The following is a 20,443-nucleotide window of genomic DNA, read 5'->3' as shown; positions in this document are numbered from 1 at the left end:
TGGACAATTAAGCTTGATGGAAACCGTAGGATCGAGTTTAGCATCCACGGGCTTTAGTGTGGTTGTGCTGTGTGATGGTAATTCTGACCTTCTCTGATGACTTCTGGTTATTAGTGTGACGGTCAAGGGCATTGGGTTTGACATCATTGGTTAAGCCCTTATTGTGGCACTTGCTGTGACCCTGGGCAAGTTTCTCACATTTTCCAAACTTCGCCATTCTCCTCTGTAATAATACAGTGAAGTGATTGAAATCAGTGTGCTCACTCGCTACAGAACCGATTCCTTTTCCTCTGCTAAGACTAAATCTACCACTGAGATGCATAAATTTGTCTCCTGACAACTTCCCCCATCTACCCTCTCCTTTTCTGGTCATTGTCTTATTACTGGGAACTAGAAGGAATTCACGATTCAATCATTTTGTGACATTCCTCTTTGTGAACGGCACCTCCTCTGTCACTTCTTGATCTGTGAAGAATCGGAAAGTAAGTGACTCATTCCCTATCTGTTAATGCAAAACCTTTTTGTTACTTAATCATTTTGAGACAGTCATGGGTAGTTATGTAGCTTCGCCGGTTGTCGTAAGTCAACAAGTCTGCTTAGGCAGAAGAGGTTGATGAGCTGGTTGAATTATGCAGAGTTAGGTTCAAAAAGTCAATCTTGATTTACAGCTGTCGCGTGAACAATTCAGTGCAGGCTCAGTGAAGCGCATCATCTGCAAATAATAGTCTGTGCTTGTAGAGAAACGGCCTCGACAGAACGAGACTGCATTCCATGTGATTCACGCACAAGTGCTTTCTGCACCGGGAAGCAACCTCCCGATGTAAAGTGAAATCCGCGTGTAACATTTATGAGACCATGGGTGGACCAGGGCAGGAAGGAGGAGCTCCCCGTGATGCCCGGGATGAAAGGGGGCCTTCCTTTCCCAAACGGGGGTAAACGTCCGAGAGCTACCCCGTGAACATCTGAGCGTTAGTTACTCCTGAGCACTGCCTCCCAGGTTCTCACGTTGTGTTGATTGTGATGACGAAGGCGATTTTGGTCGACTGTAAATCCTGTGAGCATTAAATGCCCACCACTGCCGAGACACAGAACAGCGGCGTAGGAAGTACGGGCCTTAAGAACCCGCCAGATTTCGTTCTCCCGCACTGATTCCCAACAGACAAATCGCTTTGCCAAGTCAGGATGGCTGTAGCGATCGACTGTGTGTGCGCTGGCACATCCTTCCTGTCTCTCTTTATTTTCTGACTCGTTGTTGACAGGCAGAGTAACTTGACTTCTGCCCCCATGGGAGGGGACTCTTCTGCCATTATTTATTTATTTTTTTACAAGCAAAATTAGAGCGACAGAGCTGGGCTGGGGATCGCAGCAAGGTTTCCGAAAGGACACGTCGCACTGTTGTGAGAAGCTGCGGCCAGGCGAACAGCCGCGGGCGTCCCAGGCACGCGTGGGGGCCTCGCTGCACACGCAGGTGCCGGAGCAGGACCCCGGGCAGTGGTGCGAGGTTCACAGCAGGCCTTCCCGCCCACGGCGTACGCGGAGCAAGGGCCAGCGAGGGGAGCTGAGGCAGAAGCCTGGTGATGTGGGCGTGATCCACAGAGGTGGTTGTAGCTGGGCGGCAGGTAGGGGGACAGACAAGGACGGGAGAGTCACCTGGAGCAACAGGAGGGAAGCCCGCTCTCAGTCTGATTCTCCGTTTCCCGTGTCATGTAAGGATCCAGCGAGCTCACGCTCTCACGCTCTGTCTCCCGAGCTTGTATCATCTTTTTCCTTCTGTTTCTGTGTGTCTGTCTGTCCACTCCTGGTTTTCACTTGTGTCTTCCTTGATACTCTCTTCCTTAAGCAGACAATACAAAGCTGAAATATCACACACGTATATGTGTGTGTGTGTGTGTACATACATAGTTAATGTATTTTTATTGTATTTTGGATAAAATACAATATTTTTAATTGTATTTTGGATAAGAAGTTTTTTTATTTCTTCTTAAATTGAAAAACATAAGAGTCAATTTATTTCCCTGTTTTTAGAAAATATTAAACTAAATCAAATGTTTGCTTCTGTCTTCGGTTGATGCCCTCCAAAGCTATTGATCCGTTTTCTAGGTTTGGTTTTATTTTTAATAGAGACAAGGAAAACGATGCTTTTCGTTCTGTCTACTTCATTACTTCTGGTATGTCATGGTAAATCCGTGGTTTTAGTCAGTCTTACTTATCGATTTCTGGTTGTGTTCTAAAAGGATTTGAGGTAATATAAAAATAAGCATAACACTGGGGAGAACAGATTTCAAGAAAAAGGGAAAATTGGGTTGGGGTTATGAAACCCTGCAAAGTTGTCAAAGGTGGCTCGTTGATTTGGTTCGAGCTTCCCGTAGGCCTTGTGGGCTTGAGAATTAAGCCCGGTCACTATTCCGGTGACAGAGTAGTAGATAAGAAAGCGCCCCGAACTGAGAGGCTTAAAACAAGAATATGCAGTTTTCTGTCGGAGGCGTAATGAAGTAGCACAAACTTAGTGACTTAAACAACACACAGGTATAGTTTTAGGGTTCTGGGGTCAGATAAAATCCTCAGCTGCCCCAGTTCCTGGAGGCTCGTGGTCATCCCTTCTGGTCCCTTTCCCCCACCTTCGAGGCTAGCGATGTTGACCATTCTCCTGTACTCACATCTGCCTCTGCCTCTCTCCTCCCTCCTTAAGGACCCCCGTGATGACACTGGCCCACCTGGAGAGTCCAGGATAAACTCCCTATCTTGAGGTCAGCTACTTAGCACACTGCATTCCGTCCACAACCTTCATTTCCCTTTGCCATGTAACCTAACACATTCGTAGACTCCGAGGATCAGGCCATGGACATCTTTGGTGGTGGTGGTGGGGGTGCATTATTCGGCCTGTCATACAGAAGTAACAACATCGATTCTCTCCATAAATCTGCAATCGGGGCAGAGCTTCATGGGGACAGCTCGTTTCTATACCACCAGGCAGCAGCCGGCTTGGGTAGAAAACTGGTTCTGGAAGGTTCCGGAATCATCTGGAGGTTTCCCTACTCAAATATTTGGCGGACAGTGCTGGGAACGCCCTGAGGGCCAAGGCGCAGCACTTGCCGTTCCTCGAGCGCCGTTTTGTTTCTGTCTCTGTGGTTTCCCGTGTGGTCTCCCCAGCACAGCACGGCAGGCAGCAGGGCTTCTCACACGCCTCGCTAAGGCCCCCAAGGCGTGGGGGGTGGGGGCGGGTGGAGGTAGGTGGGTAGGTAGAGAGAAAGGAAGAAGAGAGGGAAGGAAAGAAGAAAAGAGGGAGGAAGGGAAGGAGGGAGGGAAGGAAGGAAGGAAGGAAAGAAAGGGAGAGAGAGACAGAGGGACGGAGGGATGGAGGGAAGGAGGGAGGGAGCCGGGTGGTAGCTGTGTGGCCTTTTCTGTCTTGGCCGTCCAAATCGTGCAGTGCCATTTCTGTCACTTTCTGACCCCTGGAACTGAGTCCGCGAAGCAAGGCGTCGTCAGGGAGGGAGAATCACATTGAAGGGGTGTCAGACGTGTTTTAAAACCATCGCAGTCACCGAAAAGATTTGCAGTGTCCCTCGAACAGCTCTTCTTGGGGATAACGAGTAAATAAAATGTTTTTCACGGGTCTCATAAAAGGACCCTGCGTGATGTAAAAGACGATGTCCTCACCAGTATGTGTACCAAAAAGGCAATGATAACATTCATAGAGGTGTTGGCTACAGCATTTCTAAGCGCTAGCACCAAAGTGCATTTCAGGAAAAAAATAAAAACAATTCTCAAGTTGCTAAAGCCTTTATTCTAAACATGCAGGTCTCTAACGGATTAAAGAGAATCCAGGCAAAATCTTAAAGACTATAGAAAAATTAATGAGCTGTACATCCTTCAGCTGATCCTCCATGAATATTACATCTTTTGATAAAACATTTTAAACGATTTAGACATCAAGGAAATCAGGATTATATTCCTCGACAGGGAATCAGGAGTAAAAATCATCTTTGCTAGTTTGGGGCAAGTCTTTAGGTTTTGATAAACTCGTTTGGTATTTAGTTCTTAGATGAAATAAATAAGCTGTGCTCCTCTTCACGTAGTCTCCAGTTTCTGACAGAAACAAACACAGGCCATTTTTTTATGTGTGGAGGATGAAAACATCCACTTAAAAATAGTCGTTTTCACGTTTCAGTGTGAGCCTTTTAGCAAGTGTACACTTGCCACTCGTAAGCTCCCATCCTGGCACATAAAATAGTTCCAGTAATTGATTTTCATCATTAATACTTTTTTGCAGATGTTTAAATCTGATGTGGACCTTTCTTTTTTCTTTTTTTTTTAAATTTGGTGTATGAATAAAATGAGTAAGACCAAATGTGGCTTTTAACTAACTTCGTTCTTATACTATACTATCTGTTCTTAAATCGTATTTTTCTAAGAGGGCGGTATGTGCTTTTACTGATGATATCCTTCTATTTTTGCCTCTTTCGTATTGTCTTCATTAAGATTTTTTTCTCTCATGGACTGAGGACAGGAACATTCACTCTCATACCATTAACAATAAATTGCACATATTAATTTATATATATAGTATAGTAGCCTATGCTTCTCTTTGCGGTTAAGTATTATGGGACACAGACTGTGAAATGAATGAATAAAAGATAATTACATGCCATATTGATATTGATTACCGTTGTACTTTTTCCTCGGACCACTACCTAATCAAACAGATGGTCGCCAAGAACTTCCGAGTGCTCGTCCGGTAGCCTCACCCCGTTTCACAGCAGACATAACGCCAGTGGATCCGCGTGCAAGTTGAATGCGGCGTCTCCTCAAAAGTGTGCGGCCGAGCAGAGCTGTGAAAATCTGGGGGCATGAGACCCTTCGAGGGATTCGTTTTCATTTTGAAAGATAGGTCTTCACATACTCGTTGCCTAGGAAGACCAGCGACCTTGGGTGAGGCCATGCCCTCGCACGTAGAACTAGCTCACTGAGACTAACCATCCCAAAGCATATACACCTGTTTATTTTCTGTTCACTCACCCCACTCAAAAGGAGCTTGGCTTACATGTGTGACCAAACCCAGACCACGTGTGACGTGTGGAGGACGAAAGAGTTTTGGGAGACCACGTTTCCCCTGCCGGCTGCCGGCGTCTTTCCCTTCATTATCACGCATCGCCGTGAGTGGTTAGGTGGCGTTGCAATTTTTCAGTCGTTCCTTTTTTCTCTTACAGAAAACATGCCTTTTCTCCAATGATGTGTATGAAAGGCCCTAGGGCAGGGGCAGAGGCACAAACGAGGGCGTTTCTACAAATTAGTTAACCAGCTGCGCGGCGATAATCAAAACACAGCGGTGCGATGAAATGGGAACCGCCAACAACTGTCTATGCGTTTTTTCCTAACTGGAGACTTCTGTTCTTGAAGTGAGGACCTTATGGCTTGGTTTATCCGCATTAAGAAAATATTCAACATTTGAAATAAAACGAGGCTGTCCAGTTCCCCACAGTGACAGAAACATCAGGTAGATCCGACACCTGCAGCCCAGAGGTCCCCATGACTGACGGGGAGGACAGGGTCCCTGTATCTTTTGCAGGGCTCCTTGGCACAGATGCCGCTGAATTGGGCCTTCCAGGAGGAGCCGTCTGATGTCCAGGAGAGCCTTTCCCCGGGGACGAACATTGAGTGTAAGCTATTACGAGAGACATTAAAATAAATACGTCCCCATCCCCGTCCACACCATTTTATCTGCCTGCGAACAACACACGGGTTCAGCAGAAACTGCCTCTTCATTTTGCTTTAATAAAGCAGGTTGAAGAAACACTGGGTGGAGAAACCGTTCCATCCACGTCCTCTTGGGCCAAAACCTGGCTTCATGCTGCTGAAGACTGACCGTTCAAATAGTTCGATCTGGTTTTAGATAGAGGACAGAATTTGATATACTCCTGTGAACTGTCACTTTGTCACACATTAGACTCACTTAGCTAAACTTGCCGTGGGTGACAAAGTGAGCTTCATGCTGCCTTACAGCCAACGGGGTGGGGGCAGGTGTTTAATGCCCCCACATGTCCACAGAGGGCTGTTGCTGGCAAGTGTGAGACTAGGCTTTGTTGTCAATCAGTACACCGAAGCTGCAGTGTGACATGATCTATGGGACACCGGGAGGTGGCACCCCATTACCCAAAGTTCTCTGCAATCAGTTTCAGTCTGCCTCAGAGGAATGCTTCCCTAAAGCCTGTGACGTCATGTGATAGAAGTAATACTCTAAAAAACCAGATCTTCAGAGTCACAATTCAGATCTGATTAACAACATGTTGATGACATATTTCCATTATGAACCAATAATTAACTGTAACAAGATATTTATGTAAAAAGTTTACTCGATAGACTTTATAAAAACATAATGCTTTGATATAATAGGCTTAGTGAATTATTTTTAAACATCCCAGTAATAAAAGGGTAGAATCTCCCTTAAAAGTAAAATGATAGGAAAGCGTCCTTTCAGGTAAAACCCATGATATTTGAGAGTTCACTTTTTATGAGTTCGCTTCCTGTTTTTCTTTTAAGAGTTCACCTTCTGTTTCTTTTTTCGTGATACTGACACCCAGGGCATGTACTTTCTTTATATAGAAGGTGATTTTCTGGATAGATGACCTTATCAAATGTTCGATTTTAATTAATTCTCGAAATAGTGGTTTTTAATAGGAAATGATCTGTTTCCTGTATTTCTGGTCAAGAGACAGAAGTTTAACCGTACTAGAATTACTTATTCTTGGGGAAAAACATCCAGGGTAGTTATGTTCATTATTTGTCACTAAAAGATGATTGATGAGCAATGAATGACTTACCTCGTGTGTGTTCTTTTCCCTTATCGTAGTCACAAAAATAAAATTTGAAGGAGATGATTACGTATGGGGTAGTGTCTTCATGCTTGGTGGCCCACCCATGGGCACAGTGGGTGGCGAGAGAGTTTTTCATAATGCCGAGTCCTGCTCGAAATTTAAAAAAACAGGAAACCGTGTTAGACCAAGGTCTTTCTCACGTCCGTGGTTGCTTTAGCCCGTCCTAACCGAGAGGGTACGTGAAGAGGAGAAAAATAACGTTTTAAAGCTTTAAACATTTATTATGGGTTTTGAGTCATTTAATTTTTAAAGTCTTCTTCTAGGGATAGGAATATGTCAAATGAATTGAGACGGTTTAAGTAAATTATCTATAAAACCTTCTAAAATATATCAAATTATAGCAAACTCCAAATTGATTGGAGGTTTTATGTCATGTATATATGTTTCTACTATGTTTATTTAAGCACAATTAATAAATTTAGCATCTCTTTTCACTACCAAGGTCCTTTGGACCAAATGTATTAGACAGTTGACAAATGTTTTAGGATTTTTATACGCAAGGATTTGTGGAAGACGGAGTGGACCCGTATTTAAGCCTGACGTTTGTGTATTTCTTTAGTTTACAAACATCAGCACATACGTTCTCTCTTGAGCACTAGCCTCCCAAAAGCCTCTTAAATAAACAATAAGTATTTCCACGATTTTACAAATGCTTCTCTTTTCAAAGCAGAGTGGAATCACTCCATTCGTAGTGTTGGGCACCGCGAATATCGTAGGCGAGTGGTTGAAAACACAGGCTAGAGGTTTATTTACATTTAATCTAGGGAGAAACTGTGGTTGTTAACGTTATTTTTCCAGCTCATGGACCACATCTGTAATACGTCTGCGAGTTCAGCAGGGGTACACACACTCTTCGGTACCCTGAGAAGTGCCGCTGCCAGGGAAGGCCGTTTCCGGCCGACGCCCATGACTTTGGGGTTTTTCAAAGGCAGGTTGTTGACTAGTGGTGCCGAAGGCGCCTATGCGCACTCCTGGGAGAGATGGGACGGCCCCCTGGTGCCGGGCGAGTTCACACCGCGGGTTTCGCGTCCACGTCCCGGTCCTTGTGTGCCGCGCGTGGGGCAGCGGATGCGCGGTTCCGAGATGCACGCTTTCGTGTTCCTGAACGAGTGAAGGCCGAATGGGATCTCAGCGGTGCTGCCGGTGTGGAGCGGGGTGTGAAGGAGAAGCAAGCGGGGGGCCTGTCACTGCAGAGGCCTCCCTCCCTGGCCCGGCTCCCCAGCCTCCTGTATGTGCAGTTGGCAGCGAAAGCCACCCGAGGGAGAGGAACTTGAAACAAAGCCCCTTGGCCTCTGTCGCGTAATTGGATCAGAAATAATGCAGAGGGAAATCGAGGGGTGCGCAGAGGTGCTGGGGACAGGCGCCTCGCGCTCGGATGTCAGACAGTGCAGGAGCTCATGTTGTGGGCAGCTGAGTGTCTCACGGTGGGAGTCTGCAGCCACCACCCGCCCCCTGGAGCAGGGCCCTTCCGGAGGCCTCTGCGGAACCTTCCCAAAGGGAACGAGTGGAGCCTTCTTTCCCCAGTGCAGGGAACCACCTCCGGTTTTAAATAAGAGGGGAGAGTAGAGAATAGAATTGTGAAGACTGTATTTTTTGTCTCTTATGCGTCAGAGTTCAGCCAAGTTTTTACCATGAGCAGCACATAAAATATCATTGAACAAAGCTTATGCTTCAAGCGTAAAACAAAACAAAACAAAAATATTCTGAGGCATGAATGTCTCATTTAAGAAGCTGGCAGTTTTAGTTCCTAGTACTTTTTCTCTCTCAGATAACTGGTCGTTCACTAACTTTTTTTTTTTTTTTTTCCCCAGACAGGATGTCAGGAGAGAAAAAAGACAGTGAAATAACTGTTGAAATCTGAAGTTTATAGTTTAGGTACTAGTATTAAACCAATGTTAATGTTTTAGTTTTGATACTTTAACATGGTTATATGGGATGGTAACACTGGGGAAATCTGGGCGAAATATTTATGGGTACTCTTTGCTATTATTATAACGGTCTGTATGTTTATAATTATTTCAAAATACTTAATTTTTAAGAAAAACAGACCACTGACTGGGAGCAAGGAGTAACATGAGTGAGAACTATGATCATTAGTGTGACATACCCCATAATGATAATTTTTTTTCACCTAAAAGTATAATGAGAGCCAGAATCTTAGGAAAAGCATGTTAAGTATTAAAGTGCTATTTCAAAATGTAGGAACACATATGATCAGTTCCCAGCCTTAGGACTTTCAAATTTACCTGACACCTGGCAGTTACCTCAGTAAAGCAGGGTAAATTATGGGAAGCTCTGCCAAAAAAGGAGCAAAAAGTCAAATTATTTCCAAAACCTTTAGAGGAGTAGCTTTTCAATAGCCTTTCTATCTCAAAGACATCTGCGAAATATTTCTGAACTCTCCAAAATAAGTCCGCCACCCTCTCTCTCCTCTTTAGGCCACTGGTACTCACACAGCACGGCCGCCCGTGACGGCCTCGCGCAGCACGGCCGCCTGTGACAGCATTTAGCACATCCCGCTGCGCCCCTAGCAAGGATACCTTTCCCTCGAGGCAGAAAACTAATTTTTTCTTTAACTTTCCTAACACCTTAGTTCACAATAGGTATTCATAGAATTCTTCTCCCCCCCACCCCAAAGCAATCATTGAATCTGATTGTGGGGAAAAAATATGTACATTGTAAAAAAAAAAAAAATCTTTTTTTTTTTGTAAGAGTACCTCTGGTTTACTGTCTTCTCCAGAGTTCAAGTAAGAAATAAGCCATGAGATGAGCACTTCTGCGAAGCCCTTGCCATCGTGAGGATGCTTGAAAATGTGCCCTCACTGCTTCGTGAAACTAAGTGTAAATCATCCAGAAAAACACAGGGAATCTGCGAGAAAAGCCTCGGGCAGCAGAGGCTCTATGCATTTGATGATGCTGCTCTAAGTTCCGTTTGTGATTTCTACTATTGAAATCCTGGTTCCTTGAATAGTTTAGGTTTATTCAGTATACCTTACGCCACAAGTTTCTACCCCGGTCAGTTTCTGACTCTTAACGGTTCGTTTCGGTGAGTCGTTAATAGGGTAAATCAATCAAAAAATAATTACCAGTCATCAGTTTGTCATTTTAAACCCTCTACTGAAAGTAATGAAATGCAAGTTGCATTTGAAAGTCAATATCTCAAAAGACAATGTCATGCAAAGCCCTGCCAGTGGCAGTGGAGCATTCTGGAAGGGCACTCAGTCTGGGCGTCATCCAAACATTTTGTTCGTGGTTGGAGTATTTAGCATGCCCCGCGCTGCCGCTTGAAGGTTATTACGTCTGACCTAGATTTGATGGGTGTTCACTCTAACCTGCTCAGTTAGCTTTGGGGGTTTCTGTGTATCTTTGGGAAAGATGAAGCATCACCCTCAATTGGCATATTGAGTGGTTGGAACGATTTGCTAATATGCTAATTGATAATAATGACATACTGAGTCACTATATTGATAAAAAATTATTTTCTTGTTCTTTTGGAAATTATTAGAGAAATTTTTTTTTTTTAAATGAAAAGAGGAGTGGCTTAATAAAGAATCCGAGGAAGAGGATATAACGAGAATCTTATTTCTTTGGTATTTTTGTAGCTTGCACGTTTTAGACAGGATTATGGTAAATGACACTAAAATTTCAGAATTTGAGGTTTAGGGATAGCGATCAGAGGTCATAAATATTTCCTTCTCTTAATCCTAAGTCGAAGTGCAAATCACTCACGAGAGAAAGCTTTCTCCATTTTCTTAAATAACATCCCAAGAAGTCTCTGGCCATGCCTCCCTGAATGAGCCCGATCCCTTCTGATCTCAGAAGCTAAGCAGGGTTGGGCCCAGTTAGTACTTGGATGGGAGACCACCTAGGAAGACCAGGTGCTGTGTAGGCATAATAAATGAATGAATGAATGAATGAATGAATGAATGAGGGATTGTAGGCTAACAAGGTCCTTGCAATCTGCGAAGTCAACCAAAGGTTGCCTTGCCTTAAAAAAAAAAAAAAAAAGCCCAAGAATATGGAATAATTTCATAATCTGTTTCTTGAGACACCTAATTCATACACCCTCTTAGGCTGCATCGCTAAACTTTTCAGAACTACGACAAATAGGAAAGGAGAGAAAAGCCTGAGGGAGAGGCACGCGCCCTGCACGCTGGGGTTTTCCCCAGGCCTGATGGAGGCTCGTGCGTGGAGCTGAGGCGAGGGTGCAGGTGAGGGCCCGTGCACGTAGGGGAGAGTCGGCTGCTACTTAAATAACAACAAAAAGGTCAGTACCGCTCGAGTCGTTACCTAGCAATTTTTTGACCTGTTTCCCTGTTTTCTAAGTCTGATATGATTTTATTTATTTTCTTCAAACTGTTCCTTCTGCTCATAAACTTACATTTTCCTTAATTTCTCATTAGTCATTTGGGGTTTACATTTTTCTTTCACAAGCCTTGCTATTTATTTTTACATATATGATACGTTAACATGATTCACAAAAAAAAAAATTTAAATGCAGCGGAATGAACGCCGGCCTCCCACCTTGCTTCCATCACTCCCCTCTGCGCCGTCTTCCTAAGACTTGAAGTGCAAATGCAGCAAAGAAGTATTTGTTTGCTTTGTACTCTTCCTTTTCCACTCACATTTTTAGATGAAGGAGCATAGACTGGAATCAGACTGACGTAGGTCTGAATTCTAAGTCTCAGTTTCTTTACCTATAACATGAGTTAATAACAATGTCACCTTCACAGCATTGTTAGGAAAGTTAAATAAGAAAAAAAAGTCTATAGAAAACTTATCGCTGGTTCCGACATGCAGAAATTGAGTGTGATTATCATTATTTATAAACTTTGAATGGAAAAAGGAGCATGGAAAGAAAAAAAAAATTGTCATATTAGGCTATCAGAACAGATTACCACAAACTTGGTGGCTTTAAACAGCGGAAATGACTTCTTTCACAAACCTGGAGGTCGGAAGTCTGAAATCCAGGCGTTTACATGGCTGTGCTTTCTCCAGGGGTCTAGGGGGCTCTGTTCATTGCCTCGCGCAGCCTCCGGTGGCTGTAGGCGTTCCAGGGTGGTGGCTGAGTCACCGTAGTCTCCGCCCCCATTTTCACATGCCGGTCCCTCTTTTCTCCGTGCTGTTCCTCTGTGTGTATTTTATGAAGACTCGTGGTTGGATTTAGGGCCCACCCACATGATGGAGGATGATCTCATCATGAGCTCCTTACCTTCATCACATGCAAAGACCCCTTTACCAAATGAGGTCCCATTCACAGGTTCTGGGGCGGAGGGTGTAGACATATCTTTTTTGGGTGGTTGGTGGCGGGGGTGGGGGGACACCAATCAACCCACCGCGCATGTCTTTTTGTAATTTATTTTATAATAATCAATTTATTAAGACTGAATGTCTTCTTGAGGACCATTAATGTATTGCAAACTATACTATTGCAAATATGTGTGAATATATCAAATCGATGGTAATAAAACAGACACAAAGTAAGAAAAAAATACATTGTTTTCACTAGTACAGTGTTTCGGTTTTCCGACCATTCCTCTGGTTCTGTGTGTGTATTTGGGGAAGAAGGAAGGAAATAGAGCCAAGGTTAAAACACACACACACACACACACACACACACACAGATGGATTTTAATCCCACTTGAGAACAGAAATGAATCGGCTTGACACATCTTCAAGATTCACCTTTACTCTCTGTGTAAATTTTCTATCCCAATGGAGGTTCCTCTCCTTTGTATAACAGTAGAATTACACAAAAAAAGGTAAAAGGCATCAGATATATTTCCTCTATGTCTTTTGGAACAGAAAGAGTAGAGAAAATGTTAATTTTTTTTTGTTTGAAATCCATACGACTGTGTTTCAAAGAATCACCATTTCTAAGAAAGAACGCTCTTGTGTGCCTCAAAAGCGTTCAAACAGAAAAAGTGTCACTTCATCTGCCAGCGTCGTCATAGTCCCTGCAATGTCCTATAATTTGCGCATGACCAAATCATATGACAAACGGACCGATTCCTAATTCTGATTTAAAATTTTTTTTACAGTCGCTTGACTTATACCAGCTCCACATATCCATAAAGGCAGTAGAGAGCTGGAGATATCGCATATGATGTTAGACTTTTAATTAACATTTTTTTTTTTAGTTGGCAGAATTTCAGATGTATTGACCATGTTAAAAACAATTAACCTCACACTGGCTAACAAATGCCTTACTAGTATTTTTAATTCACCACTCAGCCTATATGCTGGGAATGCTGTAGTAGGTGATATTCTTCACACTAGCGAATAGCCTCCAGTGTGTTATTAGACTTTTCATCCTTAAAGCTTGTCTAAGTTCTATTCAGAGGTATGCTTTCTTCTCTTCCATAATAGGGTATCTTCACTGATGTGAATTTGTTTTCGTGGTTTTTGAAGAAGACGAATCTGAGCTTTCTCTGGTGTTTGCTAAGCAGCAAGGTATATGGTTTGTTCTTGGCCCTTGAGGGCTCCTTGGATCTCACGGTTGGATCTTAAACTGAAGGTCAAGGCGTATGAGCAGCGTCTCACCTGTGGTCCAATGCTCTGTGATTTTTGGTTTGTCTGGTGCTTCTTGGGCAGAACTGAGATACCCTCTCTTGCTTCCTTCTATCTGCCTATGAGAAAGGCTGGACGTAGCCTCACAATCCTACATCAGGCTTCTGAGTTTCTTTGAAAATAGAACATGAAAAACCACAACTTTCGATACCGCCCCGAGGGTTCTTCTCGATGACTCCTTACTTATATATCTCCATCACGAGAGGACCTCAGCCTTCTCACGCGTCGTTGGCCACTGCCCTTCCCCTCTCTAGCCATGTCCACCCTCCCTCCCCTTGCTGCATGCTGGGATATGTAGTCAGGGAACGGATGCTCAGAGTCGGCTGGGAAGGGCTCCGGCTTGGATGTCTCAGGATATCAGGGCAGCAGGGGAGGCGGCGGCCAGCTCAGCTTTCAAGTGGCTGTAGACCTTGGTTATGAATCTGGGAGTAAATAGTAAACTCTTCCCAGGAAGTCTCTGGCATTTACTCAAGCTTTTTGTTTGCTTTTTTTTTGTTTTTTTACATGACATTTAAAAAACCCAAACACTGAATTGTGTAAGATAGAGGTAAGAGTTTCGCCTCTTAAATATGTGTCCCGTTTTTCTATTCCCATGAGAGGAAAAGTCTTAACCTTTGAGTGTGTCTCCTATAAGTATTTTTAATATTCAAAGAAGCATATATGTTCGCACTTGGATGCATTCTATTGCTGTTTTTTAAATCCAGCTCCATTACGAACATTATATATGTTGTCAGAAATCAAGCTCATTATTTATCTTCTATGCCTGTCATTCCACAGTTTAAACACGTCATAATTTTAGGGCTTTTATTTATTGTCGGACACTTGCATTGTCAGTTTATTTTGCGCTCACAAATCATGTCACAGCAGTCACGCGTGTGCTTACATCCTTATGCAGCTCGCAATTGCCTCTCCTGGATAAGACTATTCAATTTACTGGTCCAGGAGAGTCACACATTTTAAAATCTAATAGGTGCAGCCAAATTGCCTATTTTAAAAAAAGAAAAAAAACAAGAACGGCAGGGATACATGATTCAACTTCTTTCATTGACTGTGGGCTTGAGAGTTTTCGTCTTTGGTTCGTTTGTATAATGGTTTCTTCTTTTGCATCGTAACTGGATACCGGAAAGGAATGCGCTGGTAAAGGCTAGTTTTGGGGTGTGGATGGTGAACCAATATCTTTGACAATGCACGTGCTATAGAACAGAACTCCCAGAACCCCTTTTACCTTCTGGGAGGAGAAATCTCTCAGTGCATTTACCGTGATTTCAGGAGAGGAAATTATTTTGATACATATTTGCTATTCCATCAAATGCCTGACATAAATACACGAATTTCCCAGGGACTCTTGAATGGAAATTGAAGGATTAGACAGGTCAAAGCAGATAGCAATAATAGTTGTCTCTTCCTTCTGTGATAAGTGTGGGTGAAGCCAGAGAAAATATTCTGTTTGTGTTGGAAGAGCGGAGGGTAGGGACATCATTGTCAAGATTGGAGAAGTAAAAACATGCACTTTGGTTCGGCGGCATGCTTTTAATACCTGATCCCCGGAGGGCTTTGCAAAACTCCCCTTGGAGCCTCTTTCAGCCAACTCGGTTTTTCAGGGGTATTTAGCATTTATACCATATGAGTCTCTTTATTTGTACAGTTTCTGGTGTACTGTGTGAACAGGGACAAGTCATTTATTCTTTATTCTTCTGTTTTCATGCCCATGAAGACAGAGTAATTCCCACATAATTGAAATTAGAGCGTAACTGCTACAATCAAGTCCGCCGAGGGCTTTAAAACCCTTGGAGAGAAAGGCAACGTTGGCATAAATTAATGCCTTTTGATTTACATTTTGTAATGTATTTTTAATTTTACTTTTAAGGCTGAATTTTGAATTTATGTATTTTTTTAAAATAACTTCTATCTTTTAGATTTAAGCTTCTTACCATACAAGATAACTTAGGTAAATGGTGGTGAAAAAGCATGCGATTCTTAGTTGAGTAATTTCCTTTTCTGTGGCTGTGTATGTATCCTTATTTTAATTTCTAATTACTCATAATTATGACTCATCCTAAATAGTAAAAGGTATCTAAGAATACTTTTTTTTTTTTTAGCGGTGACATCAGTTAATGAAATCCAATAAGTTTCAGCTATACACTTTAATATTTACACTGTGTGTTCACCTCCCATAGTTAGATTTTTTTCTGATCCCCTTTACATAAACACACTTCATGTATATTTAAGAGTAAATTGCAATGTTCTCTCCTAAATATCTTTGATTTTGGTACGTCCTGGAATTCTCCATGAGGTGCCTTCTGCTATATTAAATCTCATTAACGTGAACATGCAGCAAGATATTAAAATAAAGACTTCCCCTGAATCGTAAATATCTTCCCTAATGACCAGGTATAATAACATGATGTGTCCTAACTGCCAGAATTATGTATTGTCAACCAGAAATAATGAGTAAGAACAAGTTATCAGGTCCTACACGTGAACCCCATCTGTTGATGGGACCCCCCCAATTGAAGTCACTCATCACCCGAAACTCGGATTTCATAGATGAGATTCATCGCCTTTGCCCGGACATGGCCCAGTTAGTTCCCTACTTGACACAACAGGCTCCCCATGGGGCAGGCTGCGGACGATGGAGTCAGCTTTGCCGCCCCTCCCGCAGCTCCATGATTAACCCATGATACAAATTTCAAAGTTCCTTGCATGCTTATTTTCCTCTTGTAACGCCGTCATCCGAAATAAAACTTTTCAGCATGTCAGTCAGTGCGCGCCTGCCTGCTGATTCATGGCATGCTCTCCTAGGACCCAGCACTGTGTCTGGGGCAGTGTGGGAAAGGAATAAATACGTGTCCAATGCGTGGATCAACACGAGATTTACCGTAATGATTTGTTAAAACACAGCTCTCATGAAGTTACTTTGCCGAGAGCAGATTCCCAGCGGGTCTCAGATGCCCGCGGGAAAGGCCAGACTCTCCTCACCGGAGCTCCTTAACATCCCGCTGCCCTTATTTTTGTCACTACGAACCTTCTGAGTACTCGGTCGCAGTCTGGTTTTTACCCTCCTATTTTATGCTTCACACTGGGTCTAGCATGCATCATTTTGTTATTTTGTGTTTTCATGCCCGGGATGCTCACTCAAGAGTGACCTAACCTGTCCTCTAAACCCAAGGCTTAACTGAAGTTCTTGAACTTCAAATTCCCTCTATTCAGCGTTGGCCCACGCTGGTATCTTTGTCCTTGGCATTGCTGGTGATTCAATGGCAACATTGTTGTTGGTTTTTGTTTTTGTTTTTTTTAACACTGCTGCTTTTCTTGAATGTAGAGTTTCTCCCAGATCATGCGAGTAAGAATCCACCCTTCCTTTTCCTTCAAGAATATAGACGAGGGTAGGCCAGGTGTAATCTCTATGCCCTGGGTGTCTGTAGGCGGAGGGGCAGGAGGGAGCCACAGCTGCATGGGGGGGGGGGCGCGGTCGGAGGTCTGCAGCAGGACAGAGAGCACCCGAGGGGGCCTGGAGGTGGGACAGCTCATGCTAGTCCCCAAGAGTGGCCTCTTTCGGAAAAGCGAGTTCACAGACAAGGCCCTGGAGATGAATGGTCCCCCTTCAAAATACGGCCCTGACGTAGCCTGGCCCGGTGCCTCCCAAGCCGCAGAAGTGTGGGAGTCCCACGCCCTGTTCTCTGGCTGTCAGCGGGTTAGAGGTCCTGTCAAGTTCCTTTAGGTAAAATCATGTGACCTCATTATGTCCTATTATGCTATGTAGACCTGTCTCACAAGGTACTTCATTTGAGGCCATCGATAACCGAATTTCTATGACAATGAACTCACTTTTCTCATGACCGAGTATGTACTGAATTCGTCTGCTTCGACTGCCCCGGTTTTCTAGGCCCCCGACCGCGTCCCCGGACTGGCGTCCGAAACTCTCCCAGCAGGGCGCGGCCCGGTTCCGTCCCCGCGCACCCCTCCGTCCGCGCTCCGTCTTTGCCGCCCGGGCCCCTCCATTTTCTCAAATGCCCTAGATGCCCTCTGGACACAGGACTTTTGCATTTGTCCCCAATCCGCCTGAAACGTCCCTTTCCTTGTCCACAGACCACCCCCATCACTCTCTCAGATGAGCTCAGACTCCCCTAGAACAAGTCCACGTGGCTCTCGGGTATCTGTCTTTCACACATAGTCCTTGGCAGAGCTAAGATGCCACACTTCTGAGTGATTACCTGATTCCTGTCCATCCTTCCCACTAGATTTGAAGGTCCCCGAAAAGACGGACTGTGCCTTGTTTATGTCATTTCCGTATCCTGGTGCACAGCGCCTACAAGGCACTCAGTGTATTTCTATTAATTAAGCGAACTGGGGACTTAAATTTCCCTTGTGATTCTAGTTATTTTACTACAGAGGCATACGTAGCATTTGTGAAACATTGTTACCCCTGGTAAATAAACACTATAAAATGCAGAAGAGACCAAATACACACGAAAAGATTTCTAAGCATCAGTAGTTGAAAACAGGACTTCTCTAGGTAGGTAAGTATACATTTAGCCAAATAGTATTATTTGTCTTTTATACAAAAAGAGGGCATATTGACAGGTTTTTTTTTTTTTTTTTTTGATATGGTACCTGTTCTCCCTCGGCATGGTTTTTAGAAACCTTGAATTTATCTTAAACATCAGTATTTGCCCAATTCCAGGGAAGATTGTACACAGAAATTATCTGAAGCCTCCTCGAAGCCTTTTTAATTCCAGTGGAGGGAGGATAATGATTTTACTGCTCAATTTGGTTGTGCAGAGTTTTCTCAGTAGAATGAGCACCGAACCGGTTATCCAGAAAGTTTGTGTTAAAGGACAGATGTTCAAAGAATCATTCCACGAGACTTCTCATGCCTGGATCTTCAGAGAATGCCCGCATGGTTTTGTGATCCAAAACTATAAATAATTTTGAAAGGGAGAGAGAAGTTTGATGGCTTAATAGGAAAAGGGTCAGTTTATCCTGAACACCGAGGTTGCTGGATACAGAGATATTGTTTATAAAGAAAAGGCTTTTCTCTCTCTGTGTCTCTCTCTCTCTCTCTCTCTCTCTCTCTCTCTCTCTCTCTCTCTCTCTCTCTCTCTCTCTGTAGTGAATTGTGTGCATTAGAAATACCTGCTTTGACTTTCTACTTTCCCAAGTTTACCAATAAAGCAGGTGACATGTAATGTTCGAATGCAGCTGCCGAGGAAAAAGCACCATGACAAATGTCTTCAGCTCCTCATTCTCACCCATGAGACGCTTCCAGCCAAGCAGGAAGCTCGCTCGGCTAGCTCTGTCACATGAGCAAGTCCTGGCCCCTGCTTGTCCTTCCCGGGCGTGTCCTCAGCATCACATTCCCTGACTTCGGCTTTGGGGTTTGGTCCCCACCCCGCTCCAAAGGTCTCCCTTTCACTGTTGGCGTGGTTCCTTCTGAAGTGCACATCTGATCACTCTCTCATTTCAAACCTTTAAATGGCTCATAACAACAGGTTAATAAAGTTTTATGACATGCCAGGGACTATTCAAAGGACTTTTCGTATATTGGGTCATGATTATGCCCTGAGACGTGGATCAAGAGCTGATGATATCAGTCATCACTTTGGTGCAATATTAATCGAGTGCCTATTTTGACCAGGCGCTGTTCTAAGGTGTATTACAATGTTAATTCATCTACTTCTAGCAACGCCATATGAATGAGGGACTATATATGTATATGGAACTGAATCACTGAATAAGGGTTAAGTAACTCGCCCAAGGTCAAGGCCAGTACGTAGACAGCACTCAAACCCAGGCACGCTGGCCCGGAGTCCGCATTCTGAGGTACCGCTCCTGCCCCCTGTCCAGAAGAGCTTCCTGCTGTCAGAGCCCGGCTCCCAGGGCTCACCTTGGTCTTCTCTCCAAGGTCAGTGTTGGTTGGCGTTGCATTCTCCTGTCTTTCTCCTCATTCTGCCACACTGGACAAAACAGATGCTCTGGTAGGTGAATCCTTCCTCTGGACTAGCTTGATTCACCCGAGCTCCCCCTGTCTCTCCTTTAAACCATCTGTGGTCTGTGACCTGGGATACTCACAGCTACAAGGTTGCAATCTAGCGGTACTATCTGCTTTCCCCTCCACCAGCTGAAATGTATGCCTAAAAGAATCAGCCATGGTTATTCTCAACCATGCTTATACTAATTTTACCTATTATTGCACCCATCTAATTTAACTAAATATTATACACATTGATGAGACATGAGTAAGAGAAACAGTAAAGTGTTTTGAAAAACTAACCTATGATGCGTTTGCTCTTTTAAATGGCTGTCAAATGTGGCGAGACAACTGTGAAAGCCTGGGAAAGATCTGTAAATGTCTAGAAAATTCCATGTTCAGATTTTGTCACGGATATCTTAAATTTTCACTCCAATGTAAAGAAACTAAAACTGAGAATTATAAACAGTGTAGCATGAGTGTGGTTTGGAAAAGATCCTCAGGACTTTCATGCGTTGATTTATGTACTGAGAGGATGGCTTCGTATCTCAAAAGATTGATGAATTGATTGTGCATTATATGTTTTATAATATGATGACATCATCAAGAATTGAAAGCACAAGTTTTGGTATAATTCTATGAGTTACCGATTTAAAAAAAAAATAGCCAACAGCTACTGATCCGGATGATGCTGGATTAGAGGATTTCTCACCTCTGAAATATGGTGCCATGCGGTGGCGTCACACTCGAGATCGTAGTTGGGGTTTCCTGATACTAACTTGGGAGGCGCTTTATGATCCGTCGTTTTCACTTTGGAACAGTCTTGCCTTTTTCCTGATACGCGTTTTCGCAATCTTCTTTTTACTCACTTTGATTCATCTTTTTTAGTTTTAGCTATTACCTGCAATTTTTTCCCTAGATGTCCCAAGACTGACTATATGCTCCGCTAAGTGTCTATCGCAAACAACCCAGAACAAAATATATTATAATGAAAAATTTTGAGGACATGATGAGTGTATTCATCCTTTTC

The 20,443-nt window shown here is 43.5% G+C and overlaps 1 protein-coding gene and 1 pseudogene across 8 annotated transcripts in view; both read left to right on the top strand.

Annotated features, from left to right (window-relative positions):
* The window catches only part of IMMP2L (inner mitochondrial membrane peptidase subunit 2), a 631,779-nt gene that overhangs the window by 435,399 nt on the left and 175,937 nt on the right, over window positions 1–20,443 (top strand). The gene's annotated exons all lie outside the window — the stretch shown is intronic.
* On the top strand, window positions 10,644–10,762 carry LOC118611054 (annotated as a pseudogene).

This window comes from Rousettus aegyptiacus, unplaced genomic scaffold, assembly GCF_014176215.1.
Source record: "Rousettus aegyptiacus isolate mRouAeg1 unplaced genomic scaffold, mRouAeg1.p scaffold_m13_p_13, whole genome shotgun sequence".
In the NCBI taxonomy this organism is placed as follows: domain Eukaryota; kingdom Metazoa; phylum Chordata; class Mammalia; order Chiroptera; family Pteropodidae; genus Rousettus; species Rousettus aegyptiacus.
This window is presented reverse-complemented; position numbering and strand designations above follow the sequence as displayed.